This window comes from Pleurodeles waltl, chromosome 6 (assembly GCF_031143425.1).
Source record: "Pleurodeles waltl isolate 20211129_DDA chromosome 6, aPleWal1.hap1.20221129, whole genome shotgun sequence".
Taxonomy (NCBI): domain Eukaryota; kingdom Metazoa; phylum Chordata; class Amphibia; order Caudata; family Salamandridae; genus Pleurodeles; species Pleurodeles waltl.
The window spans coordinates 9,365,436-9,388,295 of NC_090445.1; the positions used below are offsets into that span (position 1 = coordinate 9,365,436).

Here is a 22,860-nt window from a genome sequence, read left to right on the forward strand (position 1 = left end):
GGCCTTAGCCAGAGGTGTTCCTGTGGTCGACATCTGCAAGGCCGCAACTTGGTCGTCCCTTCACACTTTTGCAAAACATTACTGTTTAGATTCTGAGGTTAGAAGGGACGGCCATTTTGCACGGTCAGTGCTGCAGGATTTCTTGGTTTGACCATTTAGGCACCCACCGCCGGGCGTGGTACTGCTTTGGGACTCTATTCATGAGGTGAGGAATCCACAGGTAGTTGTATCCATCAGAAGAACGAGTTACTTACCTTCGGTAACGACTTTTCTGGTGGATACATTAGCTACCTGTGGATTCCTCACGGTCCCACCCGCCTCCCCATTGCCTTTATGGTCTTGCCAAGTAATCCTTGAGTGCGCTCCTCTTGATCTTTGAGGGTGCAATAGATGTATATATATAATATATTTATATATATATATATATGGGTATATGTGTATATATTTTTATGTATATACTTGGTGTGTGTATATATTTTTAAAAGAAAGAGTTTTATATATATATATATATATATATATATATATATGTACATAAAAAAGATTTACAGTTATTCATACAATGTGGTGTATTTTTACAATATAATGGATGTTGCTTTGTTCTTTCATTGCATTGCCTGGTTGTTCTCATGCACGTAAAAAATGATTGGTACTGACGTCCGCACGTCGTCGAGGACCTCTTATTGCCTGTATGACGTCAGACGGCGTCGCGTGCGAGACAGTGACGTCCTCGTCGACGTGCAGAGACTAGTAAGAAGATTTCCGTAGAATGCTGGCGCCATGGGAGTATTCATGAGGTGAGGAATCCACAGGTAGCTAATGTATCCACCAGAAAAGTCGTTACCGAAGGTAAGTAACTCGTTCTTCTGACGGAAACTTGGCTCAACAAAGACTCCTCCCCTGAAGTATTAGGGTCCCTACCACATGATTATTCAATTATTCGGTTAGATAGACCCCAGGCCAGGGTTGGAGGTATTGCCATTATCCATAAAAAGTCCATCAATCGCTTCACTACTCCCTTAGATATCCCTGGATGTGAAAGCTTGTTCTTTTCTTTAAATCTCAATGCAACATTCACCTTTTCGGGAATACTCGTCGATCCTCCTCCCGGTCCCTGTGGGAGCTTTCTACAGGCCTTGCCTGACTTTGTAGCGGGCATTTCTTGCAAACCCCCCAATTTTACCATACTTGGAGACTTCAATATACATGTAGACAATATACACTGTTCTTCTGCCAAAACGCTCCTTTCGAACCTGGCGGCATTAGACTTGACTCAGCACATTACAGGAGCCACTCATAGTAAAGGCCATACTATCGACTAGTCTTCAGCAACCTCTCTAATTTTCTTTTCTATACTCCTATGCCTCTTATTTGGACAGACCACCACTTACTTTCATTTACACCACCATGTGGAGCCCCTTCTCCCCAATAAAGACAGCTTCTTGCCAATGGTCAAAATTGGATCCTAGAGGTTGGCAGGCTACTCTCTGCCTCTCATCCTTTAACCAAATGAACCTAGTATTGGCCCTGTAGAAAACCTTAACAACTGGATCTCTACCTCCCTAGATATCCTCCTTCCGGTTAAGGCGACTATTAAAAGGTCCAAGCATAAGGCCAAACCCTGGTTCACACCTCAACTGCTGGAACAAAAAAAGAGTGTAAGAAGCTAGAGAAAAGGTGGAGGAAGGACAACAGCATCTCCTCAAAAAAATTACAGCCAGCTATCATGAGGGAATCAAATCAGCCCAATCTGCATTTTCCAGTACTAGAATAGAACAATCTGCTAATTCTCAGAAAGAGATTTTCCATATCTTTAAAGAACTTACTCATATTTCCCCTGGTGACCCTCCTATAGAGGCCTCCATTGATCATAGTAATAATCTGGCAGATTTCTTCCAGAAAAAGATCATTGATATCTATTCCTCCTTTCCGGTTATTTCTGGCCAAGAAATAGACGATTATCTGCATATTAGCTTCCAGACCTCACCGGTTTCGCTTGTAGTCTTTCAGCCTCTGACAGAGGCACTTGTTACCAACTATCTGCATAATATAAAATAAGGATCTCCCCTGGACCCTGCCCCTCCCTCTATTCTAGCGCTGGCTTCCAACATATCTTCTCTTCTGACTAACATTTTTTACCATTTCTTAACTTCGGGATTTATACCTCAATCCCTTAAACATGCTGTGGTCAAACCCCTACTGAAAAAAACTAAGCTCGACCCCACATTGCTAAACAACGATAGGCCTATTGCTCTTTTCCCAATTCTGTCTAAGATAATGGAAAAACATGTCAATAATCAGTTGACACATTTCCTCGAAGACCATGAACATCTGAACCCTTCTCAAATTGGATTCAGGCCCCGGCACCGCACAGAATCAGCTCTACTAGCAGTCACGGAAAGCGCCTGCCAACTGTTATATCGCAGTGGACACGCAGCTATCATCCTGTTAGATCTCAGTGCCGTATTTGACACTGTAGACCACAACATCCGCCTTCAAAGACTTTCTGCTATAGGAATAGAAGGCACAGTATTGGGCTGGTTTTCCTCACTCCTGAAGGGTAGAACCTTTCAAGTCCTTGACTGCTCGTTTCTGTCTAAAACACTCCCCCTTACATGTGGTGTCCCTCAGGGCTTCTCGCTGAGCCCCACACTTTTTAATATCTATCTGTTCGATGGCATCTGTCGCTGTAGATACGCATGTTCTGCAATAGCTCGCCATCTGGTGTTGGGCCGGAGTGTTACAAGTTGTTTTTCTTCGAAGAAGTCTTTCGAGTCACGGGACCGAGTGACTCTTCCTTTTGTCTCCATTGCGCATGGGCGTCGACTCCATCTTCGATTGTTTTTTTTCCGCCATCGGGTTCGGACGTGTTCCTGTCGCTCCGAGTTTCGGAACGGAAAATTAGCTAATTTCGGAAGATTTTCGTCGGTATTGTTGCGTTCGGGATCGGCGTACTTAGATTCCACACCGCATCGAAGATCGAAGAGCTCCGGTGCCCTTCGGGGTAGTTTTTCGATCCTCCGTCGGGGCCTGGTCGGCCCGACCGCGTGCTGAAGAACGCCGATGGAACGGACCCCGTTCCGATGGAACGGACCCCGTTCCGTTTCTGCCCCAAATGCCACAATAAATACCCCTACACAGACCAACACTTGGTCTGCAACCTGTGCCTGTCACCTGAGCACAGCGAAGACACCTGCGAGGCCTGTCGTGCGTTCCGGTCCCGAAAAACACTCCGAGACCGTCGAGCCAGAAGACTTCAGATGGCGTCCGCACCGACAGCCCAACGGGAGTTCGAGGAACAGGAAGAGGAAGGTACCTTCTCGATCCAAGACTCAGACTCCGAAGGATTCGACGATACACAAACCGTGAGTAAGACGTCGAAATCCACTCAGAGGAACATTTACAAGGCCCAGGGGACGCCACTGCCACCAGGCCATGGCTCGACCCATAAATTCGGTGACCGACCGTCGGCACCGAAAAAGGCCCAAACAGTGCCGAGATCGTCCGACTCCGGTCGAGACACCGGCACGCAGCCTTCTCGGGACCGAGAAAGTGCTGGAGACAAGCCTCGACACCGAGATGCCGGTGTGGACACGGCTCAACGCCGAGACAGCGGCACCGAAACAGATCGACGCCGAGAGGTTTCGGCCCCGAAAAGGAAAAAAAGTCACCTCGGAGCCGAAAAAACACGCAGACAAAGTTTCGATGCCGAAACAAACTGCAAGCGACCCAGCTTCAGGCTCTTATACAGAAGAGCACTCGCTAACCTCCCAAATGCAGAAGCATAGGTTTGAGGAAGAGCTACAAGCAACTGATGTGGACCATACGCAAAAGCGTATCTTCATTCAGCAGGGGACAGGAAAAATAAGCACCCTTCCCCCCATTAGGAGAAAGAGAAGGTTGGAGTTCCAGACGGAACAAACACCACAACCAAAAGTGGTGAAAAGAGTTACCCCACCACCCTCTCCTCCGCCCGTGATTAACGTTTCACCAGCACAAACTCCATCACACTCCCCAGCTCACACCACCATGAGTCAGGGTGACCAAGATCAGGACGCATGGGACCTATACGACGCCCCAGTGTCAGATAACAGTCCGGAGGCATACCCTACAAAGCCATCTCCACCAGAAGACAGCACCGCGTACTCTCAAGTGGTGGCTAGAGCAGCACAATTTCACAACGTAAGCCTCCACTCAGAACAGGTCGAGGATGATTTCTTATTCAACACACTCTCCTCCACCCACAGCTCATACCAAAGCCTGCCCATGCTCCCTGGTATGCTCCGGCACGCAAAAGACATCTTTAAGGAGCCGGTCAAAAGTAGGGCAATCACACCAAGGGTGGAAAAAAAGTATAAGGCGCCTCCTACGGACCCGGTTTTCATCACTACACAGCTGCCACCAGACTCTGTCGTTGTAGGAGCAGCTAGGAAAAGGGCCAACTCTCACACATCTGGAGATGCACCACCCCCAGATAAAGAAAGCCGCAAGTTCGATGCAGCTGGTAAAAGAGTCGCAGCACAAGCTGCAAACCAGTGGCGCATCGCGAACTCCCAGGCACTACTTGCGCGCTATGACAGAGCCCACTGGGACGAGATGCAACATCTCATTGAACATCTGCCCAAGGACTTACAAAATAGGGCAAAACAAGTGGTTGAGGAGGGACAGACCATCTCCAACAACCAGATACGCTCCTCCATGGACGCTGCAGATACAGCTGCACGGACAATTAATACATCTGTAACTATCAGAAGGCATGCATGGCTCCGAACGTCTGGATTTAAACCAGAGATTCAACAAGCAGTTCTCAATATGCCTTTTAATGAAAAAGAACTGTTCGGTCCAGAAGTGGACACAGCGATTGAGAAAATCAAAAAAGATACGGACACTGCCAAAGCCATGGGCGCACTCTACTCCCCGCAGAGCAGAGGGAATTACAGCACATTCCGTAAAACGCCCTTTCGAGGGGGGTTTCGGGGTCAAAGCACACAAGCCAGCACCTCACAAGCCACACCGTCCAGTTACCAGGGACAGTATAGAGGAGGTTTTCGGGGACAATATAGAGGAGGGCAATTCCCTAGAAATAGAGGAAGATTTCAAAGCCCCAAAACCCCTACTACTAAACAGTGACTCACATGTCACTCACCCCCTCCACACAACACCAGTGGGGGGAAGAATAGGTCATTATTACAAAGCATGGGAGAAAATCACTACAGACACTTGGGTTCTAGCAATTATCCAACATGGTTATTGCATAGAATTTCTACAATTCCCTCCAAACATACCACCAAAAGCACAAAATTTAACAACACACCATTCCAATCTCCTGGAGATAGAAGTGCAGGCACTATTGCAAAAGAATGCAATCGAATTAGTGCCAAACACACAAATAAACACAGGAGTTTACTCACTGTACTTTCTGATACCAAAGAAGGACAAAACACTGAGACCAATCCTAGACCTCAGAGTAGTGAACACTTTCATCAAATCAGACCACTTCCACATGGTCACACTACAAGAAGTATTGCCATTGCTAAAACTACACGACTACATGGCAACTTTAGACCTCAAGGATGCTTATTTCCATATACCAATACACCCATCGCACAGGAAATACCTAAGGTTTGTATTCAAAGGATTACATTACCAATTCAAGGTACTGCCTTTCGGATTAACAACCGCACCAAGAGTCTTTACCAAATGTCTAGCGGTAGTCGCTGCACACATAAGAAGGCAGCAAATACATGTGTTCCCATATTTGGACGACTGGCTAATCAAGGCCCATTCGTTCATACAGTGCTCAAATCACACAAATCAGATCATACAAACCCTCTTCAAACTCGGGTTCACCGTCAACTTTACAAAATCCAACATTCTGCCGCGCAAGGTACAACAATACCTAGGAGCCATAATAGACACATCAAAGGGAGTAGCCACTCCAAGTCCACAAAGAATTCTAAATTTCAACACCATCATACAACGCATGTATCCAACACAAAAGATACAGGCAAAGATGGTATTACAACTCCTAGGCATGATGTCTTCATGCATAGCCATTGTCCCAAACGCAAGACTGCACATGAGGCCCTTACAACAATGCCTAGCATCACAGTGGTCTCAAGCACAGGGTCACCTTCTAGATCTGGTGTTAATAGACAGCCAAACTTACCTCTCGCTTCTGTGGTGGAACAACATAAATTTAAACAAGGGGCGGCCTTTCCAAGACCCAGTGCCACAATACGTAATAACAACAGATGCTTCCATGACAGGGTGGGGAGCACACCTCGATCAACACAGCATACAAGGACAATGGAACGTACATCAAACAAAACTGCATATCAATCACCTAGAACTTCTAGCAGTTTTTCAAGCACTAAAAGCTTTCCAACCAATAATAGTTCACAAATACATTCTCGTCAAAACAGACAACATGACAACAATGTATTATCTAAACAAGCAGGGGGGGACGCACTCCACGCAGTTAAGCCTGCTAGCACAAAAAATTTGGCATTGGGCAATTCACAACCAAATTCGCCTAATAGCACAGTTTATACCAGGGATCCAAAATCAACTCGCAGACAATCTCTCTCGAGATCATCAACAGGTCCACGAATGGGAAATTCACCCCCAAATTCTGAACACTTATTTCAAACTCTGGGGAACACCTCAGATAGACTTGTTTGCGACAAGGGAGAACGCAAAATGCCAAAACTTCGCATCCAGATACCCACACAAACAATCCCAAGGCAATGCCCTATGGATGAACTGGTCAGGGATATTTGCTTACGCTTTTCCTCCTCTCCCTCTCCTTCCTTACCTGGTAAACAAACTCAGTCAAAGCAAACTCAAACTCATATTGATAGCACCAACTTGGGCAAGGCAACCCTGGTACACAACGCTGCTAGACCTATCAGTGGTACCCTGCATCAAATTGCCCAACAGGCCAGATCTGTTGACACAGCACAACCAAAAGATCAGACACCCAGATCCAGCATCGCTGAATCTAGCAATCTGGCTCCTGAAATCCTAGAATTCGGGCACTTACAACTTACCCAAGAATGTATGGAAGTCATAAAACAAGCCAGAAGGCCATCCACCAGGCACTGCTATGCAAGTAAATGGAAGAGGTTTGTTTGCTACTGCCATATTAATCAAATACAACCATTACACACAACTCCAGAACATGTAGTGGGTTACTTGCTTCACTTACAAAAATCTAACCTAGCTTTCTCTTCCATTAAAATACACCTTGCAGCAATATCTGCATACCTGCAGACTACCTATTCAACTTCCCTATATAAGATACCAGTCATTAAAGCATTCATGGAGGGCCTTAGGAGAATTATACCACCAAGAACACTACCTGTTCCTTCATGGAACCTAAATGTTGTCCTAACTAGACTTATGGGTCCACCTTTTGAACCCATGCACTCCTGCGACATACAGTTCCTAACCTGGAAGGTGGCATTTCTCATCGCCATTACTTCCCTAAGAAGAGTAAGCGAGATTCAGGCGTTTACAATACAGGAACCTTTTATACAACTACACAAAAATAAAGTCGTCCTAAGGACCAATCCTAAATTTTTGCCAAAGGTTATTTCACCGTTCCATCTAAATCAAACAGTGGAACTTCCAGTGTTCTTTCCACAGCCAGATACCGTAGCTGAAAGGGCACTACATACATTAGATGTCAAAAGAGCATTGATGTATTACATTGACAGAACAAAAAACATCAGAAAGACTAAACAACTCTTTATTGCATTTCAAAAACCTCATGCAGGAAACCCAATTTCAAAACAAGGTATAGCCAGATGGATAGTTAAATGCATCCAAATCTGCTACCTTAAAGCTAAACGACAGCTGCCCATTACACCAAGGGCACACTCAACCAGAAAGAAAGGTGCTACCATGGCCTTTCTAGGAAACATCCCAATGCAAGAAATATGTAAGGCAGCCACATGGTCTACGCCTCACACATTCACCAAGCACTACTGTGTAGACGTGTTATCCGCACAACAAGCCACAGTAGGTCAAGCTGTATTAAGAACATTATTTCAGACTACTTCCACTCCTACAGGCTGATCCACCGCTTTTGGGGAAATAACTGCTTACTAGTCTATGCAGAACATGCGTATCTACAGCGACAGATGCCATCGAACTGAAAATGTCACTTACCCAGTGTACATCTGTTCGTGGCATCAGTCGCAGTAGATTCGCATGTGCCCACCCGCCTCCCCGGGAGCCTGTAGCAGTTTGGAAGTTACCTTCAATTATTTATATATGTGTCATCTCAACCTTAAATAGGTGCATACTTAGTCACTCCATTGCATGGGCACTATTACTACAATTCAACTCCTACCTCACCCTCTGCGGGGAAAAACAATCGAAGATGGAGTCGACGCCCATGCGCAATGGAGACAAAAGGAGGAGTCACTCGGTCCCGTGACTCGAAAGACTTCTTCGAAGAAAAACAACTTGTAACACTCCGGCCCAACACCAGATGGCGAGCTATTGCAGAACATGCGAATCTACTGCGACTGATGCCACGAACAGATGTACACTGGGTAAGTGACATTTTCATTCTTCTTTAGCCAAAGTCGTGGAACCCCGCGGCCTTTCTTTGGTCTCATATGCTGATGACACAGTTAGTAGTGTCACTCTCTAACGCCAAGGGTTCCTTTCATACGAACCTTTCATCCTGTTTGGCAGATGTAGCCAAATGGATGACAGAGTCCAAACTTAAACTCAATGATGGAAAGTCAGAAGTAATGATTGTGGGTAATTGTGCCCCCTCTAACTTTCCTGCACTACTTCGAGGATTTTAATTATCTTCTGCCCCCAAGGATCATATAAAGAGTCTAGGCTTCTTGCTAGATAGTCTCCTTACGATGGATCAGCAATCCAAAATCGCCTCATCCTGCTTTTGCCTCTAAAGAATCTTGAGGAAAATTCTCAATCTCCTGCCTCCTCTTGCCAGGAGAATTCTTATCCAGACCCTGATATTGTCACGACTGGATTATGGTAATTCCCTTTTTCTCAGCTCCCCTGGCTGTGTGATAAGGAGACTGCAGGTTGTGCAAAATGCGGCCGCGATATTACTCATGAATACACTTAGACATTTATCAGCTAAACCTGCTTTAGTCTCCCTCCACTGGCTACCCATAAGACATCGGACTTACTTTAAGACCCTATGCATGACACACAAAGCCCTTCATAATAAGGGCCCTAAATTTCTTAGGCAAAACACTTCATTTTACGTTCCTACAAGGACTTTGAGATCCTCTGCTGCCCTGCTAAGTCACACCTCTTGATTCAAGAAAACCTCATGGGGAGGCAATTCTTTCTTAGTTAAAGCTGCTCACCTTTGGAATGCCTTCCCCCTAGAACTTCGACAAGAACATCTGGAACTACCTTTTCGTAACAAATTGAAGACCTTTTTATTCTCATCATAGTTCTTTTCCTGTTTTTTTTTTGCCTCTAAGCTGTCATTTATCTTTTCAGCGCTAGGAGGCCTTCTGGTAGCCATGCGTTTTACAAATTTCCTAAACTAAACTACTTGTCACCAGTTGTAGCGTCTTCTCCAGCCCTGGAGCATACACATGAACAACACCACACGGTAGCTGCGTTCAAACGTTACTTTATTACTCCTGTATTGGAACTTTCATAGATTCACATGCTCAAATACTTCCCCGTCGTCGAGATGGGAGTCCCCGGTGGAATATACAACCTAGGCCTGAAAATGTACATATACAATACATGGCCTAAGCCTCACTAGAATAACCCATCACAGTAATTTTGTCAAATAGACCCAAACTCAAATTTGAACCAATCAGATTGCCTCACCCCTTAGAACCTCCTGTGAGGAGCTGCCTTCCCTCAGATTTTCCACTGCACATCGTACTGAGGAGTCTCCTTTGAGCTCTGCTCAAAACTTTTCTCTCAGACGATCTACTACCTGAATTTTGGGACATTTCTTTTCTTCTCTGGTGCTTCAAACTGGCTACTATGTCAAAGACACCAAGGAAAGGCCTTTTTAGATCCTATGCCTGTTGTTTGAAGAAAAGATTATATGTGGATGATCCACATGAGAATTCTCTACAAAGACTCTGAAGGACAGAGAGGGTCATCTGCTTTTGTGACTCCAGAAAGGTAAGACTGGCCACTCAGTCTCTGGTGAGGATAGTGCCTCTTCCTCTATCTCTGCTACTAAAACACCTGTTAAAAGAAAACAGGAGGGCTCATATGTTCAAGAGCCACCCAAGAAAATGGCAGAAAAATCATCTGGGACCTCTTCTAAAAGTCATAGCTCTCTACAGAAGAAAAGAACAGACACAGAATGCCTAAAAGAAATCCTCTAAAAAGACTGTTTATGAACCGGCTACTCCACCTCTGAAAGTTCTCCACAAGTTCAAGAAACCAAGTTCAGCACCGTCGACGGCACCATCGATGACTGTTTCATCAGTGACGCCGGTAGCAGTCACTCTCTCAATATCGACGGCAGCGGCTGCAGGATCCTCATCGGCGACGCTATCATCCTCGTCGACGGGACACCCCATCTCATCAACGCTGTTCTCATTGGCGGTGCCTCCGTCGACGATACTTCTGACGACGACGCTCGCGTTGATGGCACTATCGTCGTTGATCACACCGTCGACAATGTTTCCAGTAACGACGATATCGACGACGACACCAGGTTTCTTCTTGTCGACAGTCAAAATGTTCCCGGCAAAGACCATCATCACCTCTGTACCACTCTGCAGAGCATATTCCTCTCAAGAGGCTTTCAAAGACTCATTTGACACTGTCTGTCACATCACCAAGTAAGGTGCCAAGACTTTTGCCATCTCTCTTTTTAGATGCCGAATCAGAACAAGACGGAGTATTTGGAGTAGCCAGGACTCCGTCCCAGTTACATGTAAAATGTCAGGAGTACTCTGATGATGACTCCTATTATGATCAGCATTACTATGATCCAGTCCCACAGCAGCAACAACAAGGAATGGTGTGCTTAGCTTCTGGCCTGGTTTCTGACCTACAGGCCATGCTGGCGGATTATAGGGAGTGCTTCCATCAACAGTCTACAAAGGTTCCTACTCCACTGGTTACGGCACCATGTACTCCGGTACCTCTACCAATTCTCCCTGCTACTCTGCAGATTCCTCCTCAAGCTCCACAGAGTCCACAAGCCCAGGCTTCCTCAGATGAAGCAGCTGAAGAAGGAGAAGTTCTTTCGGAGCAGGAGGAATGGTATGACTATGCACCCCCTTCGCCGGAGCCCACTTCAGTTTATTCCCATCCAGAGGATATTGGATCTATTCATAATTTATTAGAAAAAGCGGCTGCACGATTTGAACTCCAAATGCCATCCACACAGCATGATTGCTTATTATACGACTTTAAAGAACCGCCTAGGAAGGTGGTCAGAGCAATCCCTATTATAGACCACATATGGAATCGGGGACTAAAAATTACGCGTAACCCTGCTACAGTGCCAGCGGTATTGCCAAAGCTAGACCATAAATATAAAGCGACAGATGATGCCCCTGCTTGCCTGGTGGAGACATCCGAAACCAGACTCAGTGGTTTCTCAGGCTGCCCAGCGACGTTCTAGAAACCCTTCGGCATCTCTATCTGCACCCCCAGGCAAGGATGGTAGGCACCTTGGCAACATTGGGAAAAGATTTTCGTCCATGTCTGCCATCGTGGTCCGCGCTGCAAACTCACTGGCGCTTCTGGGAAAATATGACAGGCAGCTATGGTTGGACATTTCTCACTCTGTAGATGATCTTCCTGATTCTGGAAAGATGGAAGCGAGGAAGATTCTCATTGAAGGTCAGCGCACATCTGCAGATGTTATTGATTGTGCATTAGACTTTGCCGCTATGAGGTTTCGGCTCCTGGCTGGATCAGCGGCTTAAAGCCACATATTTTTGACTGGATGTCCAAACCAAAATTCTTGGCCTCCCTTTATGATGGACAAGATCTTTTTGGCAAGCATGTGGATGACGCTCTCCAAGTAATCAAAGTAGATACTGATACTGCCAGGTCTTTAGGATCACTGCAGTGTAAGTGCACACCCTTTCGAGGAGCCGGGGTAGAGGACACTCTTCCTTTCGAGGAGGTTACCAATCATTCAGGTACCCAGCTTATTCCTCACAATTCCAATCTGCCAGACCCCAATATCATCGGAGGCAGCCTCCAGCGGCGGCATAAAGCAGACCTCCTCCCAGAGGAAAGTCGGGGAGACAATCTAAAGACACCTCCTGCCACAATGACAGCCTCCAAAGGCCGGCCACCTCTCCTTCTTTGAGACATCACCTGCAACGTTGGCATCAGATCACAAACGACAAGTGGGTTCTGGACATAATAACTTATGGTCATCTGCTAGAGTTCATTTGCATGCCCCCCGAGACTCCACCATCCCGGCTACGTCAACAGCATCTACATCATCTTCTCCCTCTGGAAATAGATGTCATGTTGTCCAAAGGAGCGATAGAAGCTGCAACTTATTCTTAAAAAGGAAGAGAATTCTATTCTCGCTTCTTCCTAATCAGGAAGAAATCTCTTCTGTGGAGACCCATCCTGGATCGGAGAGAGCTCAACAAATATCTAAAGAAACAGTCCCGCATGGTAACATTGAAGGATGTTCTGCAGCTTCTCAACAGAGGAGATTTTATGGCTTCCATAGACCTGCAGGATTCCTACTTCCACATACCCATTCACCCGAAGCACAGGAACTTCTTAAGATTTATGGTAGCCGGCACTTTCAATTCAAAGTGTTACCTTTCGGACTCAAATCCGCTCCCCGGATTTTTACAAAGTGCCTAGCCCCTGTTGCAGCATCTCTGAGGTGTATAGACACCAAATATTCCCATATCTGGACGACTGGTTACTAAAGGCTTCCAACATCCAGTCTCCACGTCATTCTCTCAAGACCACTTTATGCCTGTTCAAACAATTAGGTCTCACTCTCAATCGAGAGCAGACCCATCTTCAGCCTACCAGAAAAATAGTTTTCTTGGGTGCTATATTGGGCACAACTCAAACAAAGGTGTTCCCAGCGGAGGAAAGACAACTCAAACTCATCACCCTAGCAGACGCAGTTCAGAAAAGAAAGTCTCTTTTAGTTTGGAAGTTCAAATCATTGACTGGGGATGATGTTCTCCTGTATCTCTCTAATTCCCCACTGTCGCCTTCGGATGCGCCCACTAGAAGAAGAGCTCGACAAAAAATGGAGACAGACACAAGGTTCCTTTGGGGACATCATACAGATAACAACAAGGATCGTAGATTCCCTCAATTGGTGGACAACACCGGCAAACATCTCCAGGGGTTTAGGATTCTTAGCGCAGGTCCCTCCGTTTACGATAACAACAGACGCTTCGATGGAGGGATGGGGTGCATGTCTTCAAGACCTTCAAGTGAGAGGCAGGTGGCCCCCTTCTCATGCTACTCTTCACATCAACCTCCTCGAGCTCAGAGCTGTGTATCTGGCACTGCAGGCTTTCCTGCCAAGAATCCGAGGCTCATCGGTGCTGGTCCGAACAGAATACGACCACCATGCACTACATCAACAAGCAAGGAGGGACTCGTTCTCATCTGCTGTCCAGGGAAGCTCAGAATACTTGGACCTTGTGCATTCAACATTCAGTGCACATCAGAGCAGAACACCTTCCAGGAGTGAGCAACACCACAGCAGACTCGCTAAGCAGGCTCAGCACATCTTCCCACAAGTGGGAGCTGAATCAGGGGAGGCTGGACGCGATATTCCTCAGATGGGGAAAAGCAAATCTGGACCTGTTTGCAGCGTCCCACAATGCAAAATGCCGGTTTCATGCAAGCTGGCATCACCAGCCAGGGTTGTGGGGAAATCCGATACCTATACTTCCGCGGGTCATCAGCAAGGTCAAATCGGAGCCATCTCAGATACTCCTCATTGCTCCAGCCTGGCCACGTCCGCCGTGGTACACAGAGCTTCTGTTGCTGTCCCCGTGTCCTCCCATCAGGTTAACACCGATTCCGGAGCTATTAACCATCAACCAGGGCCAAGTGAGGCATCCGGATCCCAAGTCTCTCAGATTATGTGCATGGCTCCTGAGTTCAATGAACTTGGCCATTTGAATATTCCTAGTGACTGCAAGACAGTTCTAGCTAAAGCGCGTGCTGATAGCACTAGTAAAACATACAAATTAAAATGGAAACGATTTTGCTTATGGTGTGCTTCTAATGGCATTCACCCGCTTACATCTGCTCAAAAGCAGGTTTTACCTTATCTTCTTCATCATGCACGCTCTGGTCTCGCCCATGCATCTATTAAAGTTCACTTGGCTGCTATCTCTAGATATAGGGGGTTATTACAACTTTGGAGGAGGTGTTAATCCGTCCCAAAAGTGACTGTAAAGTGACGGATATACCACCAGCCGTATTACGAGTTCCATAGGATATAATGGACTCGTAATACGGCTGGTGGTATATCCGTCACTTTACCGTCACTTTTGGGAGGGATTAACACCTCCTCCAAAGTTGTAATAACCCCCATAGACTGCTTTCTAAGGGGCCATCCTCTGGTCTCATAGGCTCATCAAGCAATTTGTGATGGGTGTGTTCCGGTCTTTTCTTCCAGTCAGAACACTGCCTCCAGCCTGGCAATTAAATAGAGTCCTGGGTCAGCTAATGAAGGAGCCTTTTGAGCCCATTCATAAATCGGACATCAAATACCTCACCTGGAAGGTAGCTCTTCTCTTGGCCTTAACATCTGCTTGTTGAGTCAGCGAGATTCAAGCATTTACCATCCAGGAACCCTTTCTGAAATTTGCTGGCGATAAAGTCAGCCTGCGAACAAACCATAAGTTTATCCCCAAGGTTCCATCAGACTTCCATATTAATGAGCCAGTGGTGCTAAAGGCTTTCTTTCCACAGCCTCAGACTGGAGCAGAAAGATCGCTTCATTCTCTTGATGTCAAAAGATGCCTTAAGTTTTTTTTGCAGCCAACGTCTTCGATCCGGAAATCAAATTAACTCTTTGTTGCATTTAGTGCGCCCGGAAGAGGGCATCCTGTCACTAAACAGACGATTTCTAGATGGATCTCAAGCACAATAGCCTTTTGCCATCAAAGGGCAGGTCGACCCCTGGACGCCAGAGTACGTGCACATTCCACCAGGGAAGTCTCTACATCCTGTGCGCTCTTCTGTCGAGCAGCGACGTGGAGAACGACACACACCTTCACGAAACATTACTGTCTGGATGCTGAGGCGCTCCGAGATGCAGCAGTGTGACCCACTCCTGTCCTGAGGCATTTGTTCCGAAAAGGTGAGCTGTTTGTTTTCCCACCATCCGCTTCTGCTATAGTATCACATTTTCTGTCCAATATTAACGTAGATCTTATGCATATAGATGTATGTTTGAGTGGGTTAGCTCTTATTGCTTTGCATTTACCTGTTCTAATGCAGATGATACCTCATTATATGATAAACAGTGTTTTACGAATACAGAAAATGTGCGGGTTACTGCTTGCTAGTCTTATTCAAGCATGTGAATCGATGAAAGATCCAATACTGGACTAGGAAATAAGTTACTTACCTGTAACTGTAGTTCTCCCGTATTGGAAGCTTTCATAGATTCACTTGCGACCCACCCGCCTCCCCAGGGGAGCTCAGCTTCCCTCTTTTCTCAGTGTTCTTCATCATTACAGCACTTATGCTCGGACAATCTGAGGGAAGGCAGCTCCTCACAGGAGGTTCTGAGGGGTGAGGCAATCTGATTGGTTCAAATTTGAGTTTGAGTCTATTTGACAAAATGACTGTGATGGGTTATTCCAGTGAGGCCTAGGTTATGTATTGTATATGTACATTTTCAGGCCTAGGTTGTACATTCCACCGGGGACTCCCATCTCGACGACAGGGAAGTATTCAAGCATGTGAATCTATGAAAGTTTCCAATACTGGAGAACTAAAGTTACAGGTAACTAACTGTTCGATGGCATCTGTCGCTGTAGATACACATGTTGTGCATAGCCCGCCATCTGGTGTTGGGTCGGAGTGTTACAAGTTGTTTTTCTTCAAAGAAGTCTTTCGAGTCACGGGACCGAGGGACTCCTCCTCCTTGTCTCCACTGCGCATGGGCGTCGACTCCATCTTCGATTGCTTTCTTTCCGCCATCGGGTTCGGACGTGTTCCTTTCGCTCCGGGTTTCGGAACGGAAAGTTAGCTAAATATCGGAAAAATTACGTTGGTATTGTTGCGTTCGGGATCGGCTTCAATAGAATCGACACCGAATCGAAGAGTGAAGAGCTCCGGTACCCTTCGGGGTAGTTTTCGATCCCCCGTCGGGGCCTGGTCGGCCCGACCGCGTGTAAAACAACGCTGATAGAACGGACCCCGTTCCGTTTCTGTCCTAAATGCCACAACAAATACCCGTATACAGACCAACATTTGGTCTGTAACCTGTGCCTGTCGCCTGAGCACAGTGAAGAGACTTGCGAGGCCTGTCGTGCGTTCCGGTCCCGAAAAACACTCCGTGACCATTGAGCCAGAAGACTGCAGATGGCGCCCACGCCGACAGCTCACCGAGAGTTCGAGGAACAAGAGGAAGAAGAAACCTTCTCGATCCATGAATCGGACTCCGAGGAATTCGACGACCAAAAAACTGTGAGTAAGACGTCGAAGCCAACACACAAGAAAAGTGACAAGGCCCAGGGGACGCCACTGCCACCAGGCCATGGCTCGACCCATAAATTCGGTGACCGACCGTCGGCACCGAAAAAGGCCGAAATAGTGCCGAGATCGTCCGACTCCGGTCGAGACACCGGCACGCAGCCTTCTCAGGACCGAGAAAGTGCTGCTGAAAAAGATCGACGCCGAGATAGCGGAGCCAAAACTGCTCGACGCAGAGACAGCGGCACCGAGGAAGATCGACACCGAGAGGGTTCGACTCCGAAAAAGAAGAAGGTCACCTCGGAGCCGAAAAAGAGTACAGACAGGGTTTCGGTGCCAAAACGACCCGCAACCGACCCAACTACCGGTTCCTATTCAGAGGAGCAATCACTGTCCTCTCAGATACGAAAGCATAGATTTGAGGAAGAGTTGCAATCCACCGAAGTGGACCACACTCAGAAACGTATTTTTATACAGGAAGGAACAGGGAAAATAAGCACCCTTCCCCCTATTAGGAGAAAAAGGAGACTGGAGTTTCAGTCAGACCAAGCACCACAAACAAAAATGGTGAAAAAGGTAACTCCGCCACCCTCTCCTCCACCTGTAACTAACGTTTCACCGGCACAAACTCCATCACATTCCCCGGCTCACACCACCATGAGCCAAGGTGACCAGGACCAAGACGCTTGGGACTTATACGACGCCCCAGTGTCGGACTACAGTCCAGAGGCGTATCCTACAAAGCCCTCACCACCGGAAGATAGCACAGCATATTCACAAGTAGTGGCTAGAGCAGCAGAGTACCACAACGTGTCCCTACACTCGGAACCAGTCGAGGATGACTTCTTATTCAACACCCTCTCCTCCACCCATAGCTCCTACCAAAGCCTGCCTATGCTCCCAGGAATGCTTCGGCACGCAAAGGAAATCTTCAAGGAGCCGGTCAAGAGTAGAGCAATAACACCAAGAGTGGAAAAGAAATATAAAGCACCTCCCACAGACCCTGTTTTCATCACCTCACAGCTGCCACCAGATTCCGTCGTAGTAGGAGCAGCTCGCAAGAGAGCCAACTCCCACACATCTGGGGATGCACCACCCCCAGATAAAGAGAGCCGCAAGTTCGATGCAGCCGGAAAGAGAGTCGCAGTACAAGCTGCAAACCAGTGGCGCATCGCTAACTCTCAAGCACTACTTGCGCGCTATGACAGAGCCCACTGGGACGAGATGCAACACCTCATTGAGCATCTACCCAAAGAGCTACAAAAAAGGGCGAAACAGGTGGTTGAGGAAGGACAGAACATATCTAATAATCAGATACGCTCCTCTATGGATGCAGCGGACACAGCTGCAAGAACAATTAACACATCTGTGACTATAAGAAGGCACGCATGGCTACGAACGTCTGGTTTTAAACCAGAGATACAGCAGGCAGTGCTCAATATGCCATTCAATGAGAAACAACTGTTCGGACCAGAAGTGGACACGGCAATTGAGAAACTCAAAAAGGACACTGACACTGCTAAAGCCATGGGCGCACTCTACTCCCCGCAGAGCAGAGGAACCTACAGCACCTTCCGCAAGACAACCTTTAGAGGGGGGTTTCGGGGTCAGGCCACACAAGCCAGCACCTCACAGACAACACCGTCCAGCTACCAGGGACAGTACAGGGGAGGCTTTCGGGGCCAATACAGAGGAGGGCAATTCCCTAGGAATAGGGGAAAATTTCAAAGCCCCAAAACCCCTACAACCAAACAGTGACTCACATGTCACTCACCCCCTCCACACAACACCAGTGGGGGGAAGAATAGGTCAATATTACCAAGCATGGGAGGAAATAACTACAGACACTTGGGTCTTAGCAATTATCCAACATGGTTATTGCATAGAATTCCTACAAATCCCTCCAAACATACCACCAAAAGCACAGAATTTATCAAAACAACATTCAGACCTTCTGGAAACAGAAGTTCAAGCATTATTGCAAAAGAACGCAATAGAACTAGTACCAAAGACACAAATAAACACAGGAGTTTATTCACTGTACTTCCTAATACCAAAAAAGGACAAAACACTGAGACCAATCCTAGACCTCAGAACACTAAACACCTACATCAAATCAGAACACTTTCACATGGTCACGCTACAAGAGGTGTTACCATTGCTAAAGCAACAGGACTACATGACAACCTTAGATCTCAGACGCGTATTTCCACATACCAATACATCAGTCGCACAGGAAATACCTCAGGTTTGTATTCAAAGGAATACATTACCAATTCAAAGTATTGCCGTTTGGTTTAACAACCGCACCAAGAGTCTTTACAAAATGTCTAGCAGTAGTGGCTGCACACATCAGAAGGCAGCAAATACACGTATTCCCGTATCTAGACGACTGGCTAATCAAGACCAACTCACTGACCAGGTGCTCACACCACACAAATCAGGTCATACAAAACCTCTACAAACTCGGTTTCACCATCAACTATGCAAAATCACACATTCTGCCGTGCAAAGTACAACAATACCTAGGAGCCATAATAGACACAACAAAAGGGTTAGCCACTCCAAGTCCACAAAGAATTCAAAATTTCAACAAAATCATACAACGCATGTATCCAACACAAAGAATACAGGCAAAAATGATATTACAACTCCTAGGCATGATGTCCTCATGCATAGCCATTGTCCCGAACGCAAGACTGGACATGAGGCCCTTACAACAGTGCCTAGCATCACAATGGTCACAAGCACAGGGTCACCTTCTAGATCTGGTGTTGATAGACCGCCAAACATACCTCTCGCTTCTATGGTGGAACAGTATAAATTTAAACAAAGGGCGGCCTTTCCAAGACCCAGTGCCACAATACGTAATAACAACAGATGCTTCCATGACGGGGTGGGGAGCACACCTCGATCAACACAGCATACAAGGACAATGGGACGTCCATCAAACAAAACTGCACATAAATCACCTAGAACTGCTAGCAGTTTTTCAAGCACTAAAAGTATTCCAACCAATCATAACTCACAAATACATTCTTGTCAAAACAGACAACATGACAACAATGTATTATCTAAACAAACAGGGGGGGACACACTCAACGCAGCTGAGCCTTCTAGCACAAAAGATATGGCGATGGGCAATTCACAACCACATTCGCCTAATAGCACAGTTTATTCCAGGGATCCAGAATCAACTTGCAGACAATCTCTCTCGAGATCACCAACAAGTCCACGAATGGGAAATTCACCCCCAAATTCTAAACACTTACTTCAAACTCTGGGGAACACCTCAAATAGACTTATTTGCAACAAAAGAGAACGCAAAATGCCAAAACTTCGCATCCAGATAGCCACACAGGCAGTCCCAAGGCAATGCCCTATGGATAAACTGGTCAGGGATATTTGCATACGCTTTTCCCCCTCTCCCTCTCCTTCCATATCTAGTAAACAAATTGAGTCAAAACAAACTCAAACTCATAATGATAGCACCAACATGGGCAAGGCAACCCTGGTACACAACACTGCTAGACCTATCAGTAGTACCCCACATCAAATTGCCCAACTGGCCAGATCTGTTAACACAACACATACAACAGATCAGGCATCCCGATCCAGCATCGCTGAATCTAGCAATCTGGCTCCTGAAATCCTAGAATTCGGACACTTAGACCTTACAGAAGAATGTATGGAAGTCATAAAGCAAGCTAGAAGACCATCCACTAGGCACTGCTATGCAAGCAAATGGAAAAGGTTTGTTTGCTACTGTCATCATAATCAAATCCAGCCATTACACGCATCTCCAAAGGATGTAGTGGGTTACTTGCTACACTTACAAAAATCAAACCTAGCTTTCTCTTCCATTAAAATACACCTTGCGGCAATATCTGCATACCTGCAGATTACCCATTCAACTTCACTATTTAGGATACCGGTCATTAAAGCATTTATGGAAGGCCTTAAAAGAATTATACCACCAAGGACACCACCCGTTCCTTCGTGGAACCTCAATGTTGTCTTAACAAGACTCATGGGTCCACCTTTTGAACCCATGCACTCTTGCGCAATACAGTTCCTAACCTGGAAAGTTGCATTTCTCATCGCCATCACATCTCTACGGAGAGTAAGCGAAATTCAAGCATTTACAATACAAGAACCTTTTATCCAAATACACAAAAATAAGGTAGTCCTAAGGACCAATCCTAAATTTTTACCAAAGGTTATTTCACCGTTCCACCTAAATCAAACTGTAGAACTACCAGTGTTCTTCCCACGGCCAGATTCCGTAGCTGAGAGGGCACTACATACATTAGATGTCAAAAGAGCACTAATGTACTACATTGACAGAACAAAAAACATCAGAAAGACTAAACAACTATTTATTGCATTCCAAAAACCTCATGCAGGAAACCCAATATCAAAACAAGGTATAGCCAGATGGATAGTTAAGTGCATCCAAATCTGCTACCTTAAAGCAAAAAGACAGCTGCCCATTACACCAAGGGCACACTCAACCAGAAAGAAAGGCGCTACCATGGCCTTTCTAGGAAATATTCTGATGCACGAAATATGTAAGGCGGCCACATGGTCTACGCCTCACACGTTCACCAAGCACTACTGTGTAGACGTGTTATCCGCACAACAAGCCACAGTAGGTCAAGCCGTGTTAAGAACCTTATTTCAAACTACTTCCACTCCTACAGGCTGAGCCACCGCTTTTGGGGAGATAACTGCTTACTAGTCTATGCACAGCATGTGTATCTGCAGCTACACATGCCATCGAACGGAAAATGTCACTTACCCAGTGTACATCTGTTCGTGGCATCAGTCGCTGAAGATTCACATGTGCCCACCCGCCTCCCCGGGAGCCTGTAGCCGTTCGGAAGTTAGCTTAAGCTTTGTACATTTGTAAATATATTATTTAAACCTTAAATAGGTACATACTTATTCACTCCATTGCATGGGCACTATTACTAACAAACAACTCCTACCTCACCCTCTGCGGGGAAAACAATCGAAGATGGAGTCGACGCCCATGCGCAATGGAGACAAAGAGGAGGAGTCCCTCGGTCCCGTGACTCGAAAGACTTCTTCGAAGAAAAACAACTTGTAACACTCCGACCTAACACCAGATGGCGGGCTATGCACAACATGTGAATCTTCAGCGACTGATGCCACGAACAGATGTACACTGGGTAAGTGACATTTTCATTATTTCTTCATCAGCATCCAGTAATGTACTGTGCATTACATCATACTTTCTGTTAACCACGCCTTAACACCTTCCATTACGTCCTTCCTGTTCAGAGTCCGCCTAGAACCAGGAGGTTTCTTGTGTGCACACCTTCAAGATGCTACACCCGCCTCTTTGTATACAGGGAGTAGCCACAGGTTAAGGTCCTAGCCTGAACGGACAGCTGCCGAAGGTGTCCACTTGCTTTGGGACAGTAAGAGGCACAGAAGGCAGTATTTGTCTCCTGTGCCACCAACCACCCATTTTGCTTGATTTTGTTGGGGGGGAGGGGGGGGATTTTTAGTCTGTCCGTTTATTAATCTTTCTATAAAAATGGGTATGTACTTTTGTTAATTGTGTTCTTTTACAAAATGTTGTAGCATCCTGCAGAAATAAAGAACTATTCCCCATTAAAAAAATAAAAACAGGAATGATTCCTATGATGGAAAACAAGGATTCCAAGTAAGCATCGTTTCCTTGTCTGTGAACCAGAAGGCTCCATGGTGGAATAAATGGCCACCGCTCCATGTGTGAGGTGCTGAGTTCAGTAGGCCCCTGGACTGTATGAAGGCATGTTCAAGTTGGAACGGTGATACTGACCATCTTCCCTCGAGCCCTGGCCCAGATTTCCACATAACCCATGGCTCCATGCAGCAGGTATGTCAGTGTTGAGCCGAGCCAGCCTGGTGAAGCTGGTGCGGAGCTGCTCAGGCCCCGATCTCCCTGCAGTGAGCCCCTGAACGAGATAACTTGCTTCTTGGCCAGCGCAGCACAGACAAAAGAACAATCACAACCACATGCAGCATTTCTCACCTCAAAAACATCATTACTGTGATGAGGAGTGGGCTCTTTATGTTTTTTTTTTTAATGATGGGCTTTTTCTTTGGGTCCGGCGATGATCCATCTTAGAAGATTTCCCATCCTCCTTCCCAGGCTGGTACTCCTTCTGCCCAGGCTGGTGGTCCTCCTCTGGCTCA

At 46.3% G+C, this 22,860-nt stretch overlaps 1 protein-coding gene across 3 annotated transcripts in view; it reads left to right on the forward strand.

Annotated features, from left to right (window-relative positions):
* The window catches only part of CIZ1 (CDKN1A interacting zinc finger protein 1), a 579,230-nt gene that overhangs the window by 555,532 nt on the left and 838 nt on the right, over nucleotides 1-22,860 (forward strand). The gene's annotated exons all lie outside the window — the stretch shown is intronic.